At 46.5% G+C, this 19,715-nt stretch overlaps 1 pseudogene; it reads left to right on the forward strand.

The window, feature by feature from the left end:
- LOC140194831 (probable G-protein coupled receptor 139) overlaps positions 1-19,715 on the forward strand; it is a 51,467-nt pseudogene that overhangs the window by 19,705 nt on the left and 12,047 nt on the right.

Raw genomic sequence — 19,715 nt, forward strand, 5'->3', positions numbered from 1 at the left:
GCGTCACAAATAAAAATAAATATTCGGTAGGGAGGATGAGGCAACAACGGTTGATAGTTGAAAGTAAAGGCAGCATAAAGACAAAAGTGAGTGCTTGTGATATAACAAGCATTAGTGGGAAGCTGGAGGTTTGGGACGCTTTCAAAAAACAAAAGAAGGGAAATAAAAATTGATGAGAGAAAAGATTATATGGCTAATAATAGAGTAAAAAAACATTTTTTCAGACATATAAAGAATAAAGGGGATGCGAGAGTGGATATCAGAAAGCTGCAAAACGACGAGGAAGAAGTAGACCTGGGGGAAAAAGAAAAGACGGGTGAACTGAATGAATATTTTGCTCAGGGCTGCGCTGTGGAAGGTACCAGCATAATGGCACCAATAAACGTGTATCAGAGGGCATAAGTGAGAGTAGATGTGATGACTCTGGAGAAGATGCCTGTGAAGCGAAAAGGTCTGTGGTTATAGGTCATTGGGACCAGTTGGTCTACACCCCAGGGTTATGAAAGTGGTAACTGAAGAGATGCTGCAGGCGCTTACAGTACTCCTTCATGTATCATTACATAGAACAGTACAGCACAGTACAGGCCCTTCGGCCCACAATGTTGTGCCGACCCCCAAACACTGCCTCCCATATAAGCCCCCACCTTAAATTCCTCCATATACCTGTCTAGTAGTCTCTTAAACTTCACTAGTGTATCTGCCTTCACCATTGACTCAGGCAGTGCATTCCACGCACCAACCACTCTCTGAGTAAAAAACCTTCCTCTAATATCCCCCTTGAACTTCGCACCCCTTACCATAAAGCCATGTCCTCTTGTCTTGAGCAGTGGTGTCCTGGGGAAGAGGCGCTGGCTATCCACTCTATCTATTCCTCTTATTATCTTGTACACCTCTATCATTTCTTCTCTCATCCTCCTTCTCTCCAAAGAGTAAAGCCCTAGCACCCCTAATCTCTGATCATAATGCATACTTTCTAAACCAGGCAGCATCCTGGTAAATCTCCTCTGTCCCCTTTCGAATGCTTCCACATCCTTCCTATAGTGAGGTGACCAGAACAGGACACAATACTCCAAGTGTGGCCTAACCAGAGTTTTATAGAGCTGCATCATTACATCGCGACTCTTAAACTCTATCCCTCGACTTATTAAAGATAACACCCCATAAGCTTTCTTAACTACCCTATCCACTTGTGAGGCAACTTTCAGGGATCTGTGGACATGTACCCTGAGATCCCTCTGCTCCTCCACACTGCCGAGTATCCTGCCATTTACGCTGTACTCTGCCTTGGAGTTTGTCCTTCCAAAGTGTACCACTTCACACTTCTCCGGGTTGAACTCCATCTGCCCTCTTCTGCATCCTACCAATGTCTCTCTGTAATCGTTGACAATCGTCTACACTCTCTACAACACCACCAACCTTTGTGTCGTCTGCAAACTTGCCAACCCACCCTTCTACCCCTATATCCAGGCCGTTAATAAAAATCACGAAAAGTAGAGGTCCCAGAACAGAACCTTGTGGGACACCACTAGTCACAATCCTCCAATCTGAATGTACTCCCTCCACCACCACCCCCTGCCTTCTGCAGGCAAGCCAATTCTGAATCCACCTGGCCAAACTTCCCTGGATCCCATGCCTTCTAACTTTCTGAATAAACCTACCGTGTTGAACCTTGTCAAATGCCTTATTAAAATCCATATAGGTCACATCCACTGCACTGCCCTCATCTAAATGCCTGGTCACCTCCTCAAAGAACTCTATCAGGCTTGTTAAACACAATCTGCCTTTCACAAAGCAATGCTGACTGTTCCTGATCAGACCATGATTCTCTAAATGCCTATGGACCCTATCTCTAAGAATCTTTTCCAGCAGCTTGCCCATCAAAGACGTAAGGCTCACTGGTCTGTAAATACCCGGACTATCCCTACTACCTTTTTTGACAAGGAGACAACATTCGCCTCCCTCCAATCCTCCGGTACCATTCCCGTGGACAACGAGGACATAAAGATCCTAGCTAGAGGCTCAGCAATCTCTTTTCTCGCCTCCTGGAGCAGCCTGAGGAATATTCCGTCAAGCCCCGGGGTCTTATCTGTCCTAATGTATTTTAACAACTCAAACACCTCCTATCCCTTAATATCAACATGCTCAAGAACATCAACCTCACTCATATTGTCCTGACCATCATCAAGTTCCCTCTCATTGGTGAGTACCGAAGAGATGTACTCTTTGAGTACCTCGTTCACTTCCACACCCTCCAGGCATATTTTCCCACCTTTATCTCTAATCAGTCCTACCTCCACTCAGTATTCAGGGATATTCAATATTCAGAAGAGATAGACATGAAAGAAAAGGAGGTGGGGTGGCGTTGCAGGTTAGAGAGGAATTAACGCAATAGAAAGGGAGGACATAAGCCGGGAGGATGTGGAATCGATATGGGTAGAGCTGCATTACACTAAGGGGCAGAAAACGCTGGTGGGAGTTGTGTACCGGCCACCTAACAGTAGTAGTGAGGGTGGGGATGGTATTAAACTGGAAATTAGAAATGTGTGCAATAAAGGAACAACAGTTATAATGGGTGACTTCAATCTACATGTAGATTGGGTGAACCAAATTGGTAAAGGTGCTGAGGAAGAGGATTTCCTGGAATGCATGCGGGATGGTTTTTTTGAACCAACATGTCGAGGAACCAACTAGAGAGCAGGCTATTCTAGACTGCGTATTGAGCAAGGAGGAAGGGTTAATTAGCAAGCTTGTCGTGAGAGGCCCCTTTGGAAAGAGTGACCATAATATGGTGGAATTCTTCATTAAGATGGAGAGTGAGATAGTTAATTCAGAAACAAAGGTTCTGAGCTTAAAGAAGGGTAACTTTGAAGGTATGAGACGTGAATTAGCTAAGATGACACTTAAAAAGATGACACTGGCAAATGACACTTAAAGGGTTGACGGTGAATATGCAATGGCAACCATTTAAAGATCGCATGGATGAACTACAACAATTGTTCATCCCAGTTTGGCAAAAGAATAAATCAAGGAAGGTAGTGCACCCGTGGCTGACAGGGGAAATTAGGGAAATTATTAATTCCAAAGAAGAAGCATACAAATTAGCCAGAAAAAGTGGCTCACCTGAGGACTGGGAGAAATTCAGAGTTCAGCAGAGGAGGACAAAGGGCTTAATTAGGAAGGGGGGAAAATATTATGAGAGAAAACTGGCAAGGAACATAAAAACTGACTGTAAAAGCTTTTATAGATATGTAAAAAGGAAAACATTGTTTAAGATAAATGTAAGTCCCCTACAGACAGAAACAGGTGAATTGATTATCGGGAGCAAGGGCATGGTTGACCAATTGAATAATTACTTAGGTTCTGTCTTCACTAAGGAGGACATAAATAATCTTCCGGAAATAGTAGGGGACAGAGGGTCAGGTGAGATGGAGGAACTGAGGGAAACACATGTTAGTAGGGAAGTGGTGGGACGCCAGTAGTTTACAATGTATATTAATGACTTGGATGAGGGAATTAAATGCAGCATCTCCAAGTTTGCGGATGACACGAAGCTGGGCGGCAGTGTTAGCTGTGAGGAGGATGCTAAGAGGATGCAGGGTGACTTGGATAGGTTAGGTGAGTGGGCAAATTCATGGCAGATGCAATTTAATGTGGATAAATGTGAAGTTATCCACTTTGGTGGCAAAAACAGGAAAACAGATTATTATCTGAATGGTGGCCGTTTTGGAAAAGGGGAAGTGCGACGAAACCTGGGTGTCATTACACACCAGTCATTGAAAGTGGGCATGCAGGTACAGCAGGCGGTGAAAAAGGCGAATGGTATGCTGGCATTTATAGCAAGAGGATTCGAGTACAGGAGCAGGGAGGTACTACCGCAGTTGTACAAGGCCTTGGTGAGACCACACCTGGAGTATTGTTTGCAGTTTTGGTCCCCTAATCTGAGGAAAGACATCCTTGCCATAGAGGGAGTACAAAGAAGGTTCACCAGATTGACTCCTGGGATGGCAGGACTTTCATATGATGAAAGACTGGATGAACTAGGCTTATACTCGTTGGAATTTAGAAGATTGAGGGGGGATCTGACTGAAACGTATAAAATCCTAAAGGGATTGGACAGGCTAGATGTAGAAAGAGTGTTCCCGATGTTGGGGAAGTCCAGAACGAGGGGTCACAGTTTGAGGATAAAGGGGAAGCCTTTTAGGACCGAGATTAGGAAAAACTTCTTCACTCAGAGAGTGGTGAATCTGTGGAATTCTCTGCCACAGGAAGCAGTTGAGGCTAGTACAATAGGCTCTGTCCGACGCCGTACTTCCTGGATTCGAGCTTCTTTACCTGTTTTGGTCTCCTTATTTAAGAAAGGATGTGCTGACGTTGGAGAATGTACAGAGAAGATTCAGTAGAATGATTCCGGGAATGAGAGAGTTAACATATGAGGGACGTTTGTCCGCTCTTGGACTGTATTCCTTGGAGTTTAGAAGAATGACGGGAGACCTCATAGAAACATTTCGAATGTTAGAAGGCATGGACAAAGTGGATGTGGCAAAGTTCTTTCCCATGATGAGGGAGGCTAGTACGAGAGGGCATGACTTAAGGATTGAAGGGCATCCATTCAGAACAGAAATGCGAAGATTTTTTTTTAGTCAGAGGGTGGTGAATCTATGGAATTTGTTGCCACGGGCAGCAGTGGAGGCCAAGTCATTTGGTGTATTTAAGGCAGAGATTGATAGGGATCTGAGTAGCCAGGGCATCAAAGGTTATGATGAGAAGGCGGGGGAGTGGGACTAAATAGGAAAAAATGTATCAGCTCATGATAAAATGGCAGAGCAGACTCGATGGTCCGAATGGCCTACTTCTGCTCCTTTGTCTTATGGTCTTATGGAATGTCGATGTACTGAGTTCCAACACAGCACTGGAGCCGGTAACATGTTCTTCAATAAATTCTGTTCCCTCAGCTGGGGAGATTCGAGACGTTGTGCAGTTGATAAGCATCCCGTATTTCTGTCAGTTCAATCATGTGAATGAACACGAGATTACCGAGGTCCTGATTCAGTGTTTCAACGCAAAATGTTGAACATTTCTTACAGCCTCCATCCACCCCTCCACACCACACCCGCAGATGCTGGTCGACCCTACTGCACAAAATTTATCGACAGTGATTTAATTCACCCGAATCTGGTAACGGATCTACTCGAGGTAAAGATGTATTATATGATTACCTCAAAGTGAACTCGAATTTACATTAATTTATATATCTACGTGTGCGCACAAGTGCAATGAAACATCTACATGCTGATGGCTGGGGACAGTTGGAAACGAGCCACATGGATATGCCAAAACAGTTTGCTTAGCTGCTATATTTTCACATTGTAACCGAGTGTCTAACAATTGAATTTGAGTCGAAACAGGACGATGACGTCGGTTGTGTTCTAGAGATCTATGGATGCAGAGCGTCTCTCTTCGTTCACCAACGTACTTCCTTCAGTTAGGCTGTGGACCATTTACGCACTGAGCAGAATTCTTGCATCCAAATCAGTGCTAACTGTGGAATTTTAAGAATAAATGACACCAATTTAATGTTAATTGCTTTTATAATTGAAGAAGCTGGGAGATGTGGTATCAATAACTATAACGTTGCGCCCTAGCTTGCTCCCTCTGTTGGAGGGCCATGTGCAGAGGCATGAACCATTTCCCCTCCTCAGTCCGAAGGGTGATAATGCTTACGAGCCCACCAGCTTCCGACTTTGAATAAAGGGACTGAAAGATCCACTTCGTTTTGTTGTTAGGATGAAATATTGCTGTCTGATGGTCAAGAAAACAGTGCAGAAAACGGTGGCCCAAAGTGAACATGAAATTGGTAAATTGCCGTGTACCTTTCCCTCTCCCAGCCACTGCCTTTCACACTACTCCATTTACCAATTCTACCATGTCTACGATGTGCCTCTCTCTCCTGCCTTACTTCCATGTCTCGCTCTCTCTAACACACACACACACGCGCGCGTGCGCGCATATTTCTTTCTCTCTCTCTCTCTCTCTCTCTCTCTCTCTCGTTCTTTCTCTCTCCACATTCTCCCTTCCTCCTCACTGCCACACTTTCCGCACAAGCTGAGGCAAACGTTTAGCAGGCAATGTCGGTGTTCAGTGAAAGTACTGCGTGATTGGAGTGGGAATTTATAGGTATTCCTTTACAAGACAGCTGGGGTTGAGTGTAGGGGAGAGGATATGAACTGGTGATGAAATGTCGGGGAGAACAGTAGACAGGACATGAAGGAGTCGCGGTTTTCCATCAAATCTCTTCTCGGAACTTTGCTTCAGTGCTCCGTTAGGAGACGACTACCGTTTGAGATTTCGATTAGCTGAAAAGACTTGAATTTTGAACTAATAAACTATTCACATATTTCAATAAGGTTGAGGGGGATAGGAGATGTTGAGATTATTACTCTGTCGCTGAACTGCGCAGACCGGTGCAAGCAAGAACGGGAAAAGCTTTCTCCGTTTCATGTCACTTACTCTGCAGACACTCCATTTCCTCCTTGGGCAGCGAGCGACCCCGCCTATTGTCGTACACAAGCAGGTTCGCTGATCTTCCGTCAATATCACCCTCGCAGGTTGTCCCTGATGCGGTGTACCGGCTGTGCACGCGCCGGTCATCAGTCAAGAACCCACAAGTCAATCCTCCTCAAATGATGTGCAACCTACTTACTCCAATTGGTATGTGCAGATGTCAATCTATTGTGTTAACCAAAGGCGGAAATGGTTTCTCCCTGGTCTTGTTCTCTCCCGCAGACGCTGACTGCTTCTGCCTCCCTTAAGTCCTGTCAGTCCTGAGCAAAACTCAACAACGTCCTATTTATTATTGACACTTATATCTATATGCTTCTGTCCAAAGTTGGGGGCGTTGTCAGTGCATCGAATTAAAGGCGCAGGACTGAAGTTTATCTCCTTTCACCTAAGGAGAAGGAAGAAGGCTTGGTGGAGGATACCGGAAGACTTTTAACCGGAAAGTGTGGAATGGGTGTGGATTGAGAGCAGGTTTGGGCCAGGCTGATCTTATTGAATGCCAGGGCTGCCGGAAGAGGACGAGAGGCCTGCCCTTCTTTCTGTTGTCTGGGTGTTTAAAGAAAAAACAGGCCTTTCTTGGGCCGGCATGCTATCCCAGTGGATACAATAGGGACAGATGCTTGGAGATGAGTTGTTCCCAATCTATGTCAATATTCTGGTCGAGGAATCATTTCCTAGTCTGAAAATAGTATAAAATTTTATGTTCTGCGCAGTGTCTGTCTCCACCCGCCTGCAATGATGCTGCAAGTGTTTCATTGTACTTGTACCTCACCATCCCTTGACACACAACAATAAACCCGACTGGACCTGACAATCCTCACAGAGGTTTGAGCAGATGAGTCTTGGTGATGCAGGCAAACTGAGTAATTAGGACTAGAGTCCAATGCGGGCAATGTATGGTCACCCTCTGTACAGAGAGACAACATCTCTGAGTGTGCTTAACAGGCGAGGGATTGAGATGCAGTGAATAGTGAAGAAGATCAAACATGTTTTCTTGCAAGTTACTGTCTGTAAGACCGCACATAGCTGTTTGGGGGTTTATTGACTCTGCACTTCGGATATTTTTCAAATTCACGCTCTCCTTATCAAACAAATGTCATATAGAACAAATATCGAACAAGGAGTATCTGTGGATGGAAAGTGATAGTACACATTTCGGATCCACACACTGCCGCTGAACTGAACGTAGAGGGTAGATGACCAGTATGGGGAGCTAGGAATGGGGCAAGAGTTGGAAAGGAACTGGAGAGGTCAGGCCAGGAGGTATGGTAGTCAGCTGGATATGGGACACTCGTCGTATGACACAGTGGTCGCTGCTGCTCCTTATTCGTTCTTTATGTCGGTAATTTTGATGCTAAATTACGTCTTGATCAGGTTTCTGCATGACGCAAAATTAGGCGGTGCTGTTGATGATTATTGCAGATGACAGGCGTATGTAGATCAGTTAGAGATGTGGGCGGAGGTGTGGCAAGTGGATCCCAATGCAGATAAGTATAACGTGGTGCATTTTGGAAATCAAATTTTGCAAAATATTTGTGCTATAAATGGCAGGGCATTGGAGACTGCAATTGACACGGGGAACCCAGGGGCATAAGTGAACAGTTCGCTGATGTCGGCATCACAGGTCGATAGAATAGTGAAAAACCGTTTCTCACGCCGGCTTTCCTGGTTCAGGGAAACGGGAAGCAGCATGAGTTGGGACATTATAATGCAGTTGTGTGAGTGTTTATTGGGGTTGCGTTTGGAATGCCATGTGCAGTTTGGGATTTATAGAAAATACGCCGTCAAACTGGAATGTGTTATACAACGACGTTGTCAGGGCAAGAAGAACCGGGTTACATTGAGAGTTTGTCCAAGCTTGGCATTTGCTGATTACACATGAGGAGGAAGTGATTTAAATGATGAAAGGTGGAGATAAGGTCAATGATAACAGTCTTTCCTGTGCAGGGGAGAGCCAAACTCGGGAAATAGATTTAGAATGAGAGGGGAAGGTTTGAAAGCAACATGAATTTCGTGAATATGAGGACCAAGCTGCCAGAAGAAGTAACAGCACATTTGGAAAGCAGTGAAATCATCGGACAAAGTCAGCATGGATTTGTGAAAGGAAAATCATGTCTGACGAATCTCATAGAATGTTTTGAGGATGTAACTAGTAGAGTGGATAGGGGAGAACCAGTGGATGTGCTATATTTGGATTTTCAAAAGGCTTTTGACAAGGTCCCAGACAGGAGATTAGTGTGCAAACTTAAAGCACACGGTATTGGGGGTAAGCTATTGATGTGGATAGAGAATTGCTTGGCACACAGGAAGCAAAGAGTGGGGATAAACGGGACCTTTTCAGAATGGCAGGCAGTGATTAGTGGGGTACCGCAAGGCTCAGTGCTGGGACGCCAGTAGTTTACAATATATATTAATGACTTGGATGAGGGAATTAAATGCAGTATCTCCAAGTTTGCGGATGACACGAAGCTGGGCGGCAGTGTTAGCTGTGAGGAGGATGCTGAGAGGATGCAGGGTGACTTGGATAGGTTAGGTGAGTGGGCAAATTCATGGCAGATGCAATTTAATGTGGATAAATGTGAAGTTATCCACTTTGGTGGGAAAAAAGGAAAACAGATTATTATTTGAATGGTGGCCGGTTTGGAAAAGGGGAGGTGCAACGAGACCCCTGGGGCTCCCTGGGGAGGGCTCCCGACAGAAGGAGGAGAGGGGTTTTTATTGCCAGAATAAAACTGGTGTGAAAGGGGGCGGACAGGAGGTTTATCCCCGTGCAGGATGGCGGGGTGGACAGGAAGGGCTCATCTTCTGAAATGTCTTATTTCACAGGGGTGGCGAGCAGAGGGATTCACCACATCGTTGGGCAAACACCAGCATAATTTTGACCTGCAAGTGGTCTGGGGAAAGTGAGGAAAGCAGTGGTGATGGGTTCGATGGACCAGCCCAGGGTCTTACTTAATGACAGAACGGGCTGGAGGGGCCGAGTGGCCTGTTTCCGTTCCTGTTGTCTATGTGTTTAACGAGAAGGAATAACCGGTCCCTTCCCGGGCCGGCAGAATGTCCCTGTAGGTGTTGTAGGAACCGGGGCTTGGAGCCCAGTTATTCCCAAATTGTGTCAACAATTTGGCTGAGGGGGCAAATTCAACATTTCGAAGTCTAGTATTGACACAAAATATATAATTCTATATTGGTAATGCCAGGGAACTGCATAATTTATGCTCTGTGTATTATCTGAATGTACTTGCCTGTGATGCTGCTGCAACTCAATGCTTCTCAGTACCTGAACCGTCCCGTACTTGAGCACTTGACAATGAATTCAACAGGACCTGAAAAAACTCAGTGAGATGTGAGTAGTAACGATCATCTTGGCATCTTGGTTAGTCAAATGTAAAGAGAGAGTACACTGTTAAATGCAAGACCCTCAGATGTGTTGATGGGCAGAGACGTCTTGGAGTCCAACTTCATCACTCCCTGAACATGGCTACACAGATTGACAGGAGGGTTAAGAAGTTAAATGCAATGCTTGTATTTATTCGTTGAGGCAAAACATTAACACAGTGCAACAAAGCATTATGTTTACATAAGTGGGGTGTGTGACGAGAATACACATAGATAAGATGTTAGCTGTCCTGTGTGATCAGCAGTTGGTCTGCCACCTGTCTTCAAGAGAGAGATAAGGAACACAATGAAACAGCATCTGGAGATGTGCAATGAAGGGACGGGAGAGAGAGCTGTCTGGAGCGGCTCCCCCTTTGAACCCTGAACTGTTTGAAGTGATGGACAGGCCATACCCCAGCAGGGGGATAAAAAGGGACAGGTTCGCTAAGGCGACACGACACCCGAGGTAACGAGACGCTGGAAGCGGTGCGCCTCTCACGAGTCGGTGGGAAGTACCGGTCAACGCACAGGGTGGAAAGGTACGATCAGCGGGAACCCGGTGTGTGTCCACCCTCGCTTGGGTGCCGGGTTCACTGCAGAGGATCGACCGCATCTGGAGGAGGGGTCACAGTCGGTGACCTCAGGTGACATCACCAAGGACCTGCCCAAAAGCTGCTTGTGAGCAAATATCGCCGGTCTGTGAGTGGAAGCCGTTTCTGAATGATTAGTCGTTCCCGTTCTCTCTCTCTCTCTCCCCCCACGTTGTCCATCGCCATGGCAACGATTACTGCGAACTGAACTATTAAATCGAACTGGACTTTTGTGTCACTTTGAAATTGGTCATTTACCCCTAGACAACGATAGAGCTTGATTGATGCTGTTATCTTAATTCTGTGCACATGTGTGTTTATCATTGCTGAACTGTTGCATTTATTATCCTTTCGATTACTGTGTTGCTTGTTTCTTTAATAAAACTTTCTTAGTTCTAGTAATCCAGACTCCAACTGAGTGATCCATTTCTGCTGGTTTGGCAACCCAGTTACGGGGTACGTAACAGGTGCAAGTAGTCATATTGTACAACATCACATCGAATTACATTGTGAGGTCAAGAGTCTATCCTGTTTTATACCGAGGACCATTCCAGTTGCCTGTAAAACCTCAATGGAAACATCCTTCAGACTGGCTGCATGTTTTCTGTTTTTTTTTGTTATCTTCGACCAGACAGGTGGGTGAGAAGTGAGAATGCCCAGGCCTGCTGTACGCGTTGATGATTATTTCATCAGCGTCTCAGCTATCGAAACCAGTTACGAGTTCTAGTGCGGGAGGTGTCATCTGGGGGACGTTGAAAGTGGACCCAAATGCAAGACAGAGACAATAAAATATTAGGAACAGGACTTGACTAGAGAGCGGGGACAAGAACACAGACATTGGCAAGGCAAGCAGGACCAGGCCAAGGAACTGGGAACTAGGAGCCTGGGCTTGGACTCCGAGTCATAGACCGGACAAGGACACCAAACCTGGATCTTGACTTGGGATCCTACCCCGGATGTAGGCGAAGACATGACGTGGTCTTGGGAGACAGGACTAGGCGAGGCTACAGGACAGAACGAGAGACACCTGGGCAAGACGAGGGAACTCCAGTACAGGACGAGGGAACTCCAGCACAGGACGAGCACATTGACAGGACGAGAATACGAAGCCTTAACTTGGTACTCAGGAACAGTCGAGCCTTGGGCTTGTAACGACAGGAACCTCGGAACCTTGGACTTGGGACGACAGGAACGCAGAACACAGAGCCTTGGCCTTGGGGAAGTCAGGAACACAGAGCCACGGTCTAGAGCACAGGAACACGGAGCCTTGGACTTGAGAGACAGGAACACAGGGACATGGAACATAGAGCCGGGACGGCTCCTTGGGAAGAGGACTTAGGGTCGGGACTCGTAAACGGAACACAGAGCCAGGACCCCTCCTTGGGAACAGTACTTGGGACAGGGGTTCTACACAGAATGGTGAACACGACGCGACTGTTCCTAACACTAGGTAGCGGCAAACGGCCGGACCTACCAGCGAAGGCGTGGACACAGAGACAGTTCCAACTCAACGATAGACAGTTCGTTATCTTGACACAGCGAGATTCCGGTCTTGCTCCGGTGGTAGAACTTGACAAGGTTGCAGGGCAAGGCTCCAGAAGGAAGGAGAAGGGAAGGGAACAGTCTAGCCTCAGGGTAACGGCAAAGACGGCATGGCCTACTCAACAGATGCAAGGTTAGGAAGGGACAGATCCAACCGCAGGGTAATGGCAAAGGCGGCCTGATTACCCCACGGAGGCGAAGACGGGATATTGACAAGCCGAACCAGCAACCACACTCGAACCCAGGGCCACTTTTATTCCCAGCCCCAAGACGAACATCAGGTGCCTATGATTAATCCCAACCGAAACAAGGGACAGCCGGAAGAGCCGGAGTCTGGAGTCCATGGAACAGACTGTGAACCAGAACACGTACTTCATGGACCGGACCATGACAGGAGGAAGAACTGGCAGCGGCCCTGGCGTGGGATGTTAAGGTCCGGAGATCTCTCAGCACAGAGTAATGTTTTCCATGAGGTTGGGGAATCCTGCACATCAGTACGCTTTTGGTATCAGCTAATAAGGACCAGTTTTGCGGGTACTGAATGACACACCACTAAATAGGATGAACTCAGATTTCAGGGGAAATCATGCCTGACAAGTAGATTCGAATTCTTTGCGGAAACATGAGGCAGGATTGACAAAAGGGAGAATGTGTCGCTGATCTCGAGGGTGGGGTACGAGTGATGGGAACCGGAAAGGGATCTCAGATACAAGCTGATACGTGATGGAATGGCAGAGCAGTGTTAAGAGAGGGGGAATAGTGTATCAGAACTTCCCTGTTCCCATTTGGACGGTATTTTCATCTTTCAGGCATTTATACCTCGTTTCCCGAGTGTGGACATGTTCGCCAGGAAGCTTCGTAGGGATATCATAAGCCAGGCAAATGACTTCAAATGCACGCTCATGAAGCAGAATTCTCCCTTCAACAAATACATCTTCTTCGTCCAAACTAAAGGTGTAGCTATGGGCACCCGTATGGGTCCTAGCTGTGCCTGCCTTTTTGTTGGTTTTGTGGAACAATCTATGTTCCGTGCCTATTCCGGTATCTGTCCCCCACTTTTCCTTCGCTACATCGACGACTGCATTGGCGCTGCTTCCTGCACGCATGTGAGCTCGTTGACTTTATTAACTTTGCCTCCAACTTTCACCCTGCCCTCAAGTTTACCTGGTCCATTTCCCACCTCCCTCCCCTTTCCAGATCTTTCTGTCTCTGTCTCTGGAGACAGCTTATCCACTGATGTCTACTATAAGCCTATTGACTCTCACAGGTATCTGGACTATTCCTCTTCTCACCCTGTCTCTTGCAAAAATGCCATTCCCTTCTCGCAATTCCTCCGTCTCCGCCGCATCTGCTCTCAGGATGAGGCTTTTCATTCCAGGACAAGGGAAATGTCTTCCTTTTTTAAAGAAAGGGGATTCCCTTCCTCCACTATCAACTCTGCTCTCAAACGCATCTCCCCCATTTCACGTACAGCTGCTCTCACTCCATCCTCCCGCCATCCCACTAGGATTAAGGTTCCCCTGGTCCTCACCTACCACCCCACCAGCCTCCGGGTCCAACATATTATTCTCCCTAACTTCCGCCACCTCCAACGGGATCCCACCACTAAGCACTTTTTCCTTCCCCCGCCCCCTGCTTTCCGCAGGGATCGCTCCCTACGCGACTCCCTTGTCCATTCGCCCCCCCATCGCTCCCCACTGATCTCCCTCCTGGCACTTATCCTTGTAAGCGGAGCCAGTGCTATACATACCCTTACACTTCCTCCCTTACCACCATTCAGGGCCCCAAACGGTCCTACCAGGTGAGGCGACACTTCACCTGTGAGTCGGCCGGGGTGATATACTGCGTCCGGTGCTCCCGATGTTTAGGGCAGGGTTTCAGATTTCAGGATCATTGGGACCTCTTCTGGGGCAGGTGGGACCTGTACAAGAGAGACGGGTTACACTTGAACCAAAGGGGGACCACTATCCTTTCAGGGAGGTTTCTTAGTGCTATTGGGGAGACTTTAAACTAGATTTGCAGGAGGATGGGAACCAGAGTGCCAGAGCTGACAGTGTGGCTGGGGTGAAAATAAATGATGTTGAACGTTAAAGCAAATCCGCTGATAGAAAGGTTGTGAGTGGTGGTAAAAAATCTTCTGAGGTGTATATATTTCAATGCTAGGAGTATTGCGGGGAAGGCGGATGAGTTGAGGGCGCGGATTGACACGTGAATTATGATGTTGTAGCAATTAGTGAAACTTGGCTACAGGAGGGGCAGGACTGGCAGCTTAATATTCCAGGGTTCCGATGTTTCAGATGTGATCGAGGCAGAGGAATGAAAGGTGGGGGAATAGCATTGTTTGTTAGGAAAAATATTACAGCAGTGCTCAGGCAGGACAGATTAGAGGGCTTGTCTACTGAGTCCTTATGGGTGGAGCTGAGAAACAGGAAAGGTATGGCCATATTAGTGGGATTGTATTACAGACCACCCAATAGTCAACGAGACTTAGAAGAGCAAATCTGCAGAGAGATAGCAGGCAAATGCAGGAAACATAAAGTTGTGGTGGTAGGGGATTTTAATTTTCCATACATTGATTGGGACTCCCATACTGTTAGGGGTCTAGATGGTTTAGAGTTTGTAAAATGTGTTCAGGAAAGTTTTCTAAATCAGTATATAGAGAGACCAACTAGAGGGGATGCAATATTGGATCTCCTGTTAGGAAACGAATTAGGGCAAGTGACGGAAGTCTGTGTAGGGGAGCACTTTGGTTCCAGTGATCATAACACCATTAGTTTCAATTTGATCATGGACAAGGATAGATCTGGTCCTAGGGTTGAGGTTCTGAACTGGAAGAAGGCCAAATTTGAAGAAATGAGAAAGGATCAAAAAAGCATGGATTGGGACAGGTTGTTCTCTGGCAAAGATGTGATTAGTTGGTGGGAAGCCTACAAAGGGGAAATTTTGAGAGTGCAGTGTTTGTATGTTCCTGTCAGGATTAAAGGCAAATTGAATAGGAATAAGGTACCTTGGTTCTCAAGGGATATTGCAACTCTGATAAAGAAGAAGAGGGAGTTGTATGAATTGTATAGGAAACGGGGTAAATCAAGTGCTTGAGAAGTATAAGAAGTGCAAAAAAATACTTAAGAAAGAAATCAGGAGGGCTAAAAGAAGACATGAGGTGGCCTTGGCAGTCTAAGTGAAGAATAATCCAAAGAGCTTTTACAAGTATATTAAGAGCAAAAGGATTGTAAGGGATAAAATTAGTCCTCTTGAAGATCCGAGTGGTCGGCTTTGTGCAGAACCAAATGAAATGTGGGAGATCTTAAATAGGTTTTTTGCGTCTGTATTTACATTAGGAAGCTGGCATGAAATCTATGGAATTGAGGGAATCAAGTAGTGAGACCATGGAAACTGTACAGATTGAAAAGGAGGAGATCCTTGCTGTCTTGAGGAAAATTAAAGTGGATAAATCTCCGGGACCTGACAGAGTTTTCCCTCGGATTTTGAAGGAGACTAGTGTTGAAATTGCGGGGGCCCTGGCAGAAATATTTAAAATGTCGCTGTCTACGGGTGAAGTGCCGGATGATTGGAGAGTGGCTCATGTTGTTCCATTGTTGAAAAAAGGATCGAAAAGTAATCCGGGAAATTATAGGCCAGTGAGTTTAACGTCAGTAGTAGGTAAGTTATTGGAGGGAGTACTAAGAGACAGAATCTACAAGCATTTGGATAGACAGGGGCTTATTAGGGAGAGTCAACATGGCTTTGTGCATGGTAAGTCATGTTTGACCAATCTGTCGGAGTTTTTCGAGGAGGTTACCAGGAAAGTGGCTGAAGGGAAGGCAGTGGATATTGTCTACATGGACTTCAGCAAGGCCTTTGACAAGGTCCCGCATGGGAGGTTAGTTAGGAGAATTCAGTCGCTAGGTATACATGGAGAGGTGGTAAATTGGATCAGCAAGCTTGCTGATGATACAAAGGTTGGAAGTGTAGTAGACAGTGAGGAAGGTTTTCAGAGCCTGCAGAGGAACTTCGACCAGCTGGAAAAATGGGCTGAAAAATGGCAGATGGACTTTAATACTGACAAGTGTGAGGTATTGCACGTTGGAAGGACAAACCAACGTAGAACATACAGGGTTAATGGTAAGACACTGAGGAGTGCAGTGGAACAGAGGGATCTGGGAATACAGATACAAAATTCCCTAAAAGTGTTGTCACAGGTAGATAATGTCGTAAAGAGAGCTTTTGGTACATTGGCCTTTATTAATCGAAGTATTGAGTATAAGAGCTGGAATGTTATGATGAGGTTGTATAAGGGATTGGTGAGGCCGAATCTGGAGTATTGTGTTCCGTTTTAGTCACCAAATTACAGGAAGGATATAAATAAGGCTTAAAGAGTGCAGAGAAGGTTTACAAGGATGTTGCCGGGACTTGAGAAACTGAGTTACAGAGAAAGGTTGAATAGGTTAGGACTTTATTCCCTGGAGCGTAGAAGAATGAGAGGAGATTTGATAGAGGTGTATAAAATTATGATGGGTATAGATAGAGTGAATGCAAGCAGGCTTTTTCCACTGAGGCAAGGGGAGAAATAAAACAGAGGATATGGGTTAAGGGTGAGGGGGGAAAAGTTTAAAGGGAACATTAGGTGGGGGCTTGTTCACACAGAGAGTGGTGGGAGTATGGAATGAGCTGCCAGACGAGGTGGGAAATGTGGGTTCTTTATTAACATTTAAGAATAAATTGGACAGATACATGGATGAAAAGTGTATGGAGGGATATGGTCCGTGTTCAGGTCAGTGGGACTAGGCAGAAAATGGTTCGGCATAGCCAAGAAGGGCCAAAAGCCTGTTTCTGTGCTGTAGTTTCTATGGTTCTATGGTTCTATGTGGCCTTCTATATATTGGCGAAACCCGACGCTCTGTCCGCCAGAGAAAGCAGGATCACTCAGTGGCCACACATTTTAATTCCACATCCCATTCCCATTCTGAAATGTCGATCCACGGCCTCCTCTACTGTAAAGATGAAGCCACACGCAGGTTTGAGGAACAACACCTTATATTCCGTCTGTGTAGCCTCCAACCTGATGGCATCGACTTCTCTAACTTCCGCTAGTGCCGCACCTCCCCCTCGTACCCCATCCGTTATTTATTTTTATACACACATTCTTTCTCTCACTCTCCTTTTTCTGCCTCTGTCCCTCTGACTATACTCCTTGCCCATCCTCTGGTTCCCCCCCTCCCCTTTGTCTTTCTTCCCGGACCTCCTGTCCCATGATCCTCTCATATCCCTTTTGCCAATCACCTGTCCAGCTTTTGGCTGCATCCCTCCCCCTCCTGTCTTCTCCTATCAATTTGGATCTCCCCCTCCCCCTCCGACTTTCAAATCTCTTACTAACTCTTCCTTCAGTTAGTTCTGACGAAGGGTCTCGGCTGAAACGTCGACTGTACCTCTTCCTAGAGATGCTGCCTGGCCTGCTGCATTCACCAGCAACTTTGATGTGTGTTACATCTTCTTCGGGACTCTTTGCATGGGGTAGGTGACACGCCTAGGGGTGAATTTGGTTCTTTTGTGCGGTCAGTGAAAATGGAACGGAGGGCCTTCTCTGCCAGCCGTTTTCCTGAATGGAGGCTACTTGGTAGTCTGACCGGCACACTTGGCTTGAATTTTTGTCAAGTTGTCCTTCACATTAGGGTTAGGGTTAGATGCACGCACTCATTCGCCAATTCGCTGGTCCTCATTCCAACCTCTCCAGCATCATTTCCAATTGATACATTCTAAGCTCTCGCTTATCCTTTTACATTTAAATCCTGTTCGTCCTGGTCTTCTGTTGTCAGCCTGAATCGCACAAAGTGCTCTGCAGAGATCTCACTTGATCATCCAAAACCAAATCTTCAGCCCAGTTCATGTGCTCAGCCTTTCGCCCTGTTTAATAACTCACCGGAGATCCGATCCATGTCTGTTTTCCAACTCTCTGCCCTCTATTGGTGACACTTCCCTTGCCGCTCAGCATCGCTCCTTCCACACAGGCCCTCTGATTCTTTATTTCATTCACGTTCTTCAGTCTAATCCCATTCCTAACTGAGCTGATTAATCGTTCCTACAGCCAGTAAGTGAAGTGGGACGCTGTGTCTGAGACCGGACGGGGTGATGGGATAAAAGGGCAGTCCTGCAGAAGAAGGATCCGCTTGATGGCTGAACGAGGGCAGGTATACGGGGAGACTGTTGCAGAAATACCGGAGTCGCAGGAAAGATGAGAAATGCAGTTCAGAATGTGGCAAAGTCCCGACAGCAGATGGACGGCGTTGTGAATAACCAGCTCGTCCAGTAGGTCGTGTAGGGAGAAAGAAGATGTGTTCTGGGAACTCTACCGAGACTCTGTCCGATGCTGACAGAAATAGAAGAAAGGAGTTTGTTGGAAGTGTTGAAATTGACGTTAAGTCCTACAAGCTGCAGCGTGCGCAGACGGAGGGCGGGCTGGCGTCCCGCTGGTGACTCTCAACACCTCTAGGAAGGTTCAGGAATTAGGTCTGAGTGAGATGGGGTGCAACAGTGACAGGTAACTGGAGGATACGGAGTCCGAGTTCATTATTCTCTCCGCTATCCCGAACGGGGTGTCAGATCACCTTGGTGAGACGGCGGCAGGGTAAACAGTCGTACATCACTGTGACTGTGAGCCGGGCGACAAAAGAACCAAATGGGCTGCAGTAAATGTCGTTCCTCTGAGTGACGAAGAGGTGACAGAGAGAAGACATTCATTCTCTTCAGGCTGCTCCAACAACGGGAAGGACTGTTGTGAACGGCTGCCGTAGGTTCTAATGGACAACGTATGTTAACGGTGCACTGGGTTCCGACCTGTGCTCGCCCATCATTACTGACACCAGAATTTTATCCTGAATAATGACTCGATGATGTTATCAATCACCTCAGTCACGTTAAATGCTCATTAGTTCCCCCGCTTCTAAGGCAAGGGATAACATTTCCCAATTTCCAATCCCTTCAGGGTCTCCATGACTGCAGTGTTTCTGAAAAGCTCATACTATTATTCTCCTCCTTCAGAACTCTGGACAGTAGCCCCGCAGCTCCAGGTGATTTATTCCCGTTGGGGAAATCCGGCATCCCCAACAACGTCTTCTTATTTACTGACATAGGCCCTCATCTGTGCCCACTGAATTTCTTGAATGTCGGGCAATGTCCTGGATTCTTCACGTTTGAAGACTGATACGGCGATCTTACTTACTTCCTCCGTCATGTAGCTTAGATACATAGAAACATAACATCCTATAACACAATATAGGCGCTCCGGCCCACAAAGCTGTGCCGAACATGTCCTAACTTGGAAATTACCTAGGGTTACCCATAGCTCTCAGTTTCTCTGAGCTCCGTGTACCTGTCCAGGAGTCTCTTAAAAGACCCTATCGTATCTGCATCACCACCGTCGCCGGCAGCCCATTCCACGCACTCAACACTCCCTGCGTAAAAATCTTACCCCTGACATCCCCTCTGTACCTACTTCCGAGCACCTTAAAACTATGCGCTCTCGTGCTAGCTATTCCAGTCCTGGGAAAAAGCTTCTGACTATCCACATGATCAATGCCTCTCATTATGTTGTTACCTCTATCAGTTCACCTCTCGTCCTCCGTCGCTCCAAGGAGAAAAGGCCGAATTCTCTCA

This window comes from Mobula birostris, chromosome 3 (genome assembly GCF_030028105.1).
Source record: "Mobula birostris isolate sMobBir1 chromosome 3, sMobBir1.hap1, whole genome shotgun sequence".
Lineage (NCBI taxonomy): Eukaryota > Metazoa > Chordata > Chondrichthyes > Myliobatiformes > Myliobatidae > Mobula > Mobula birostris.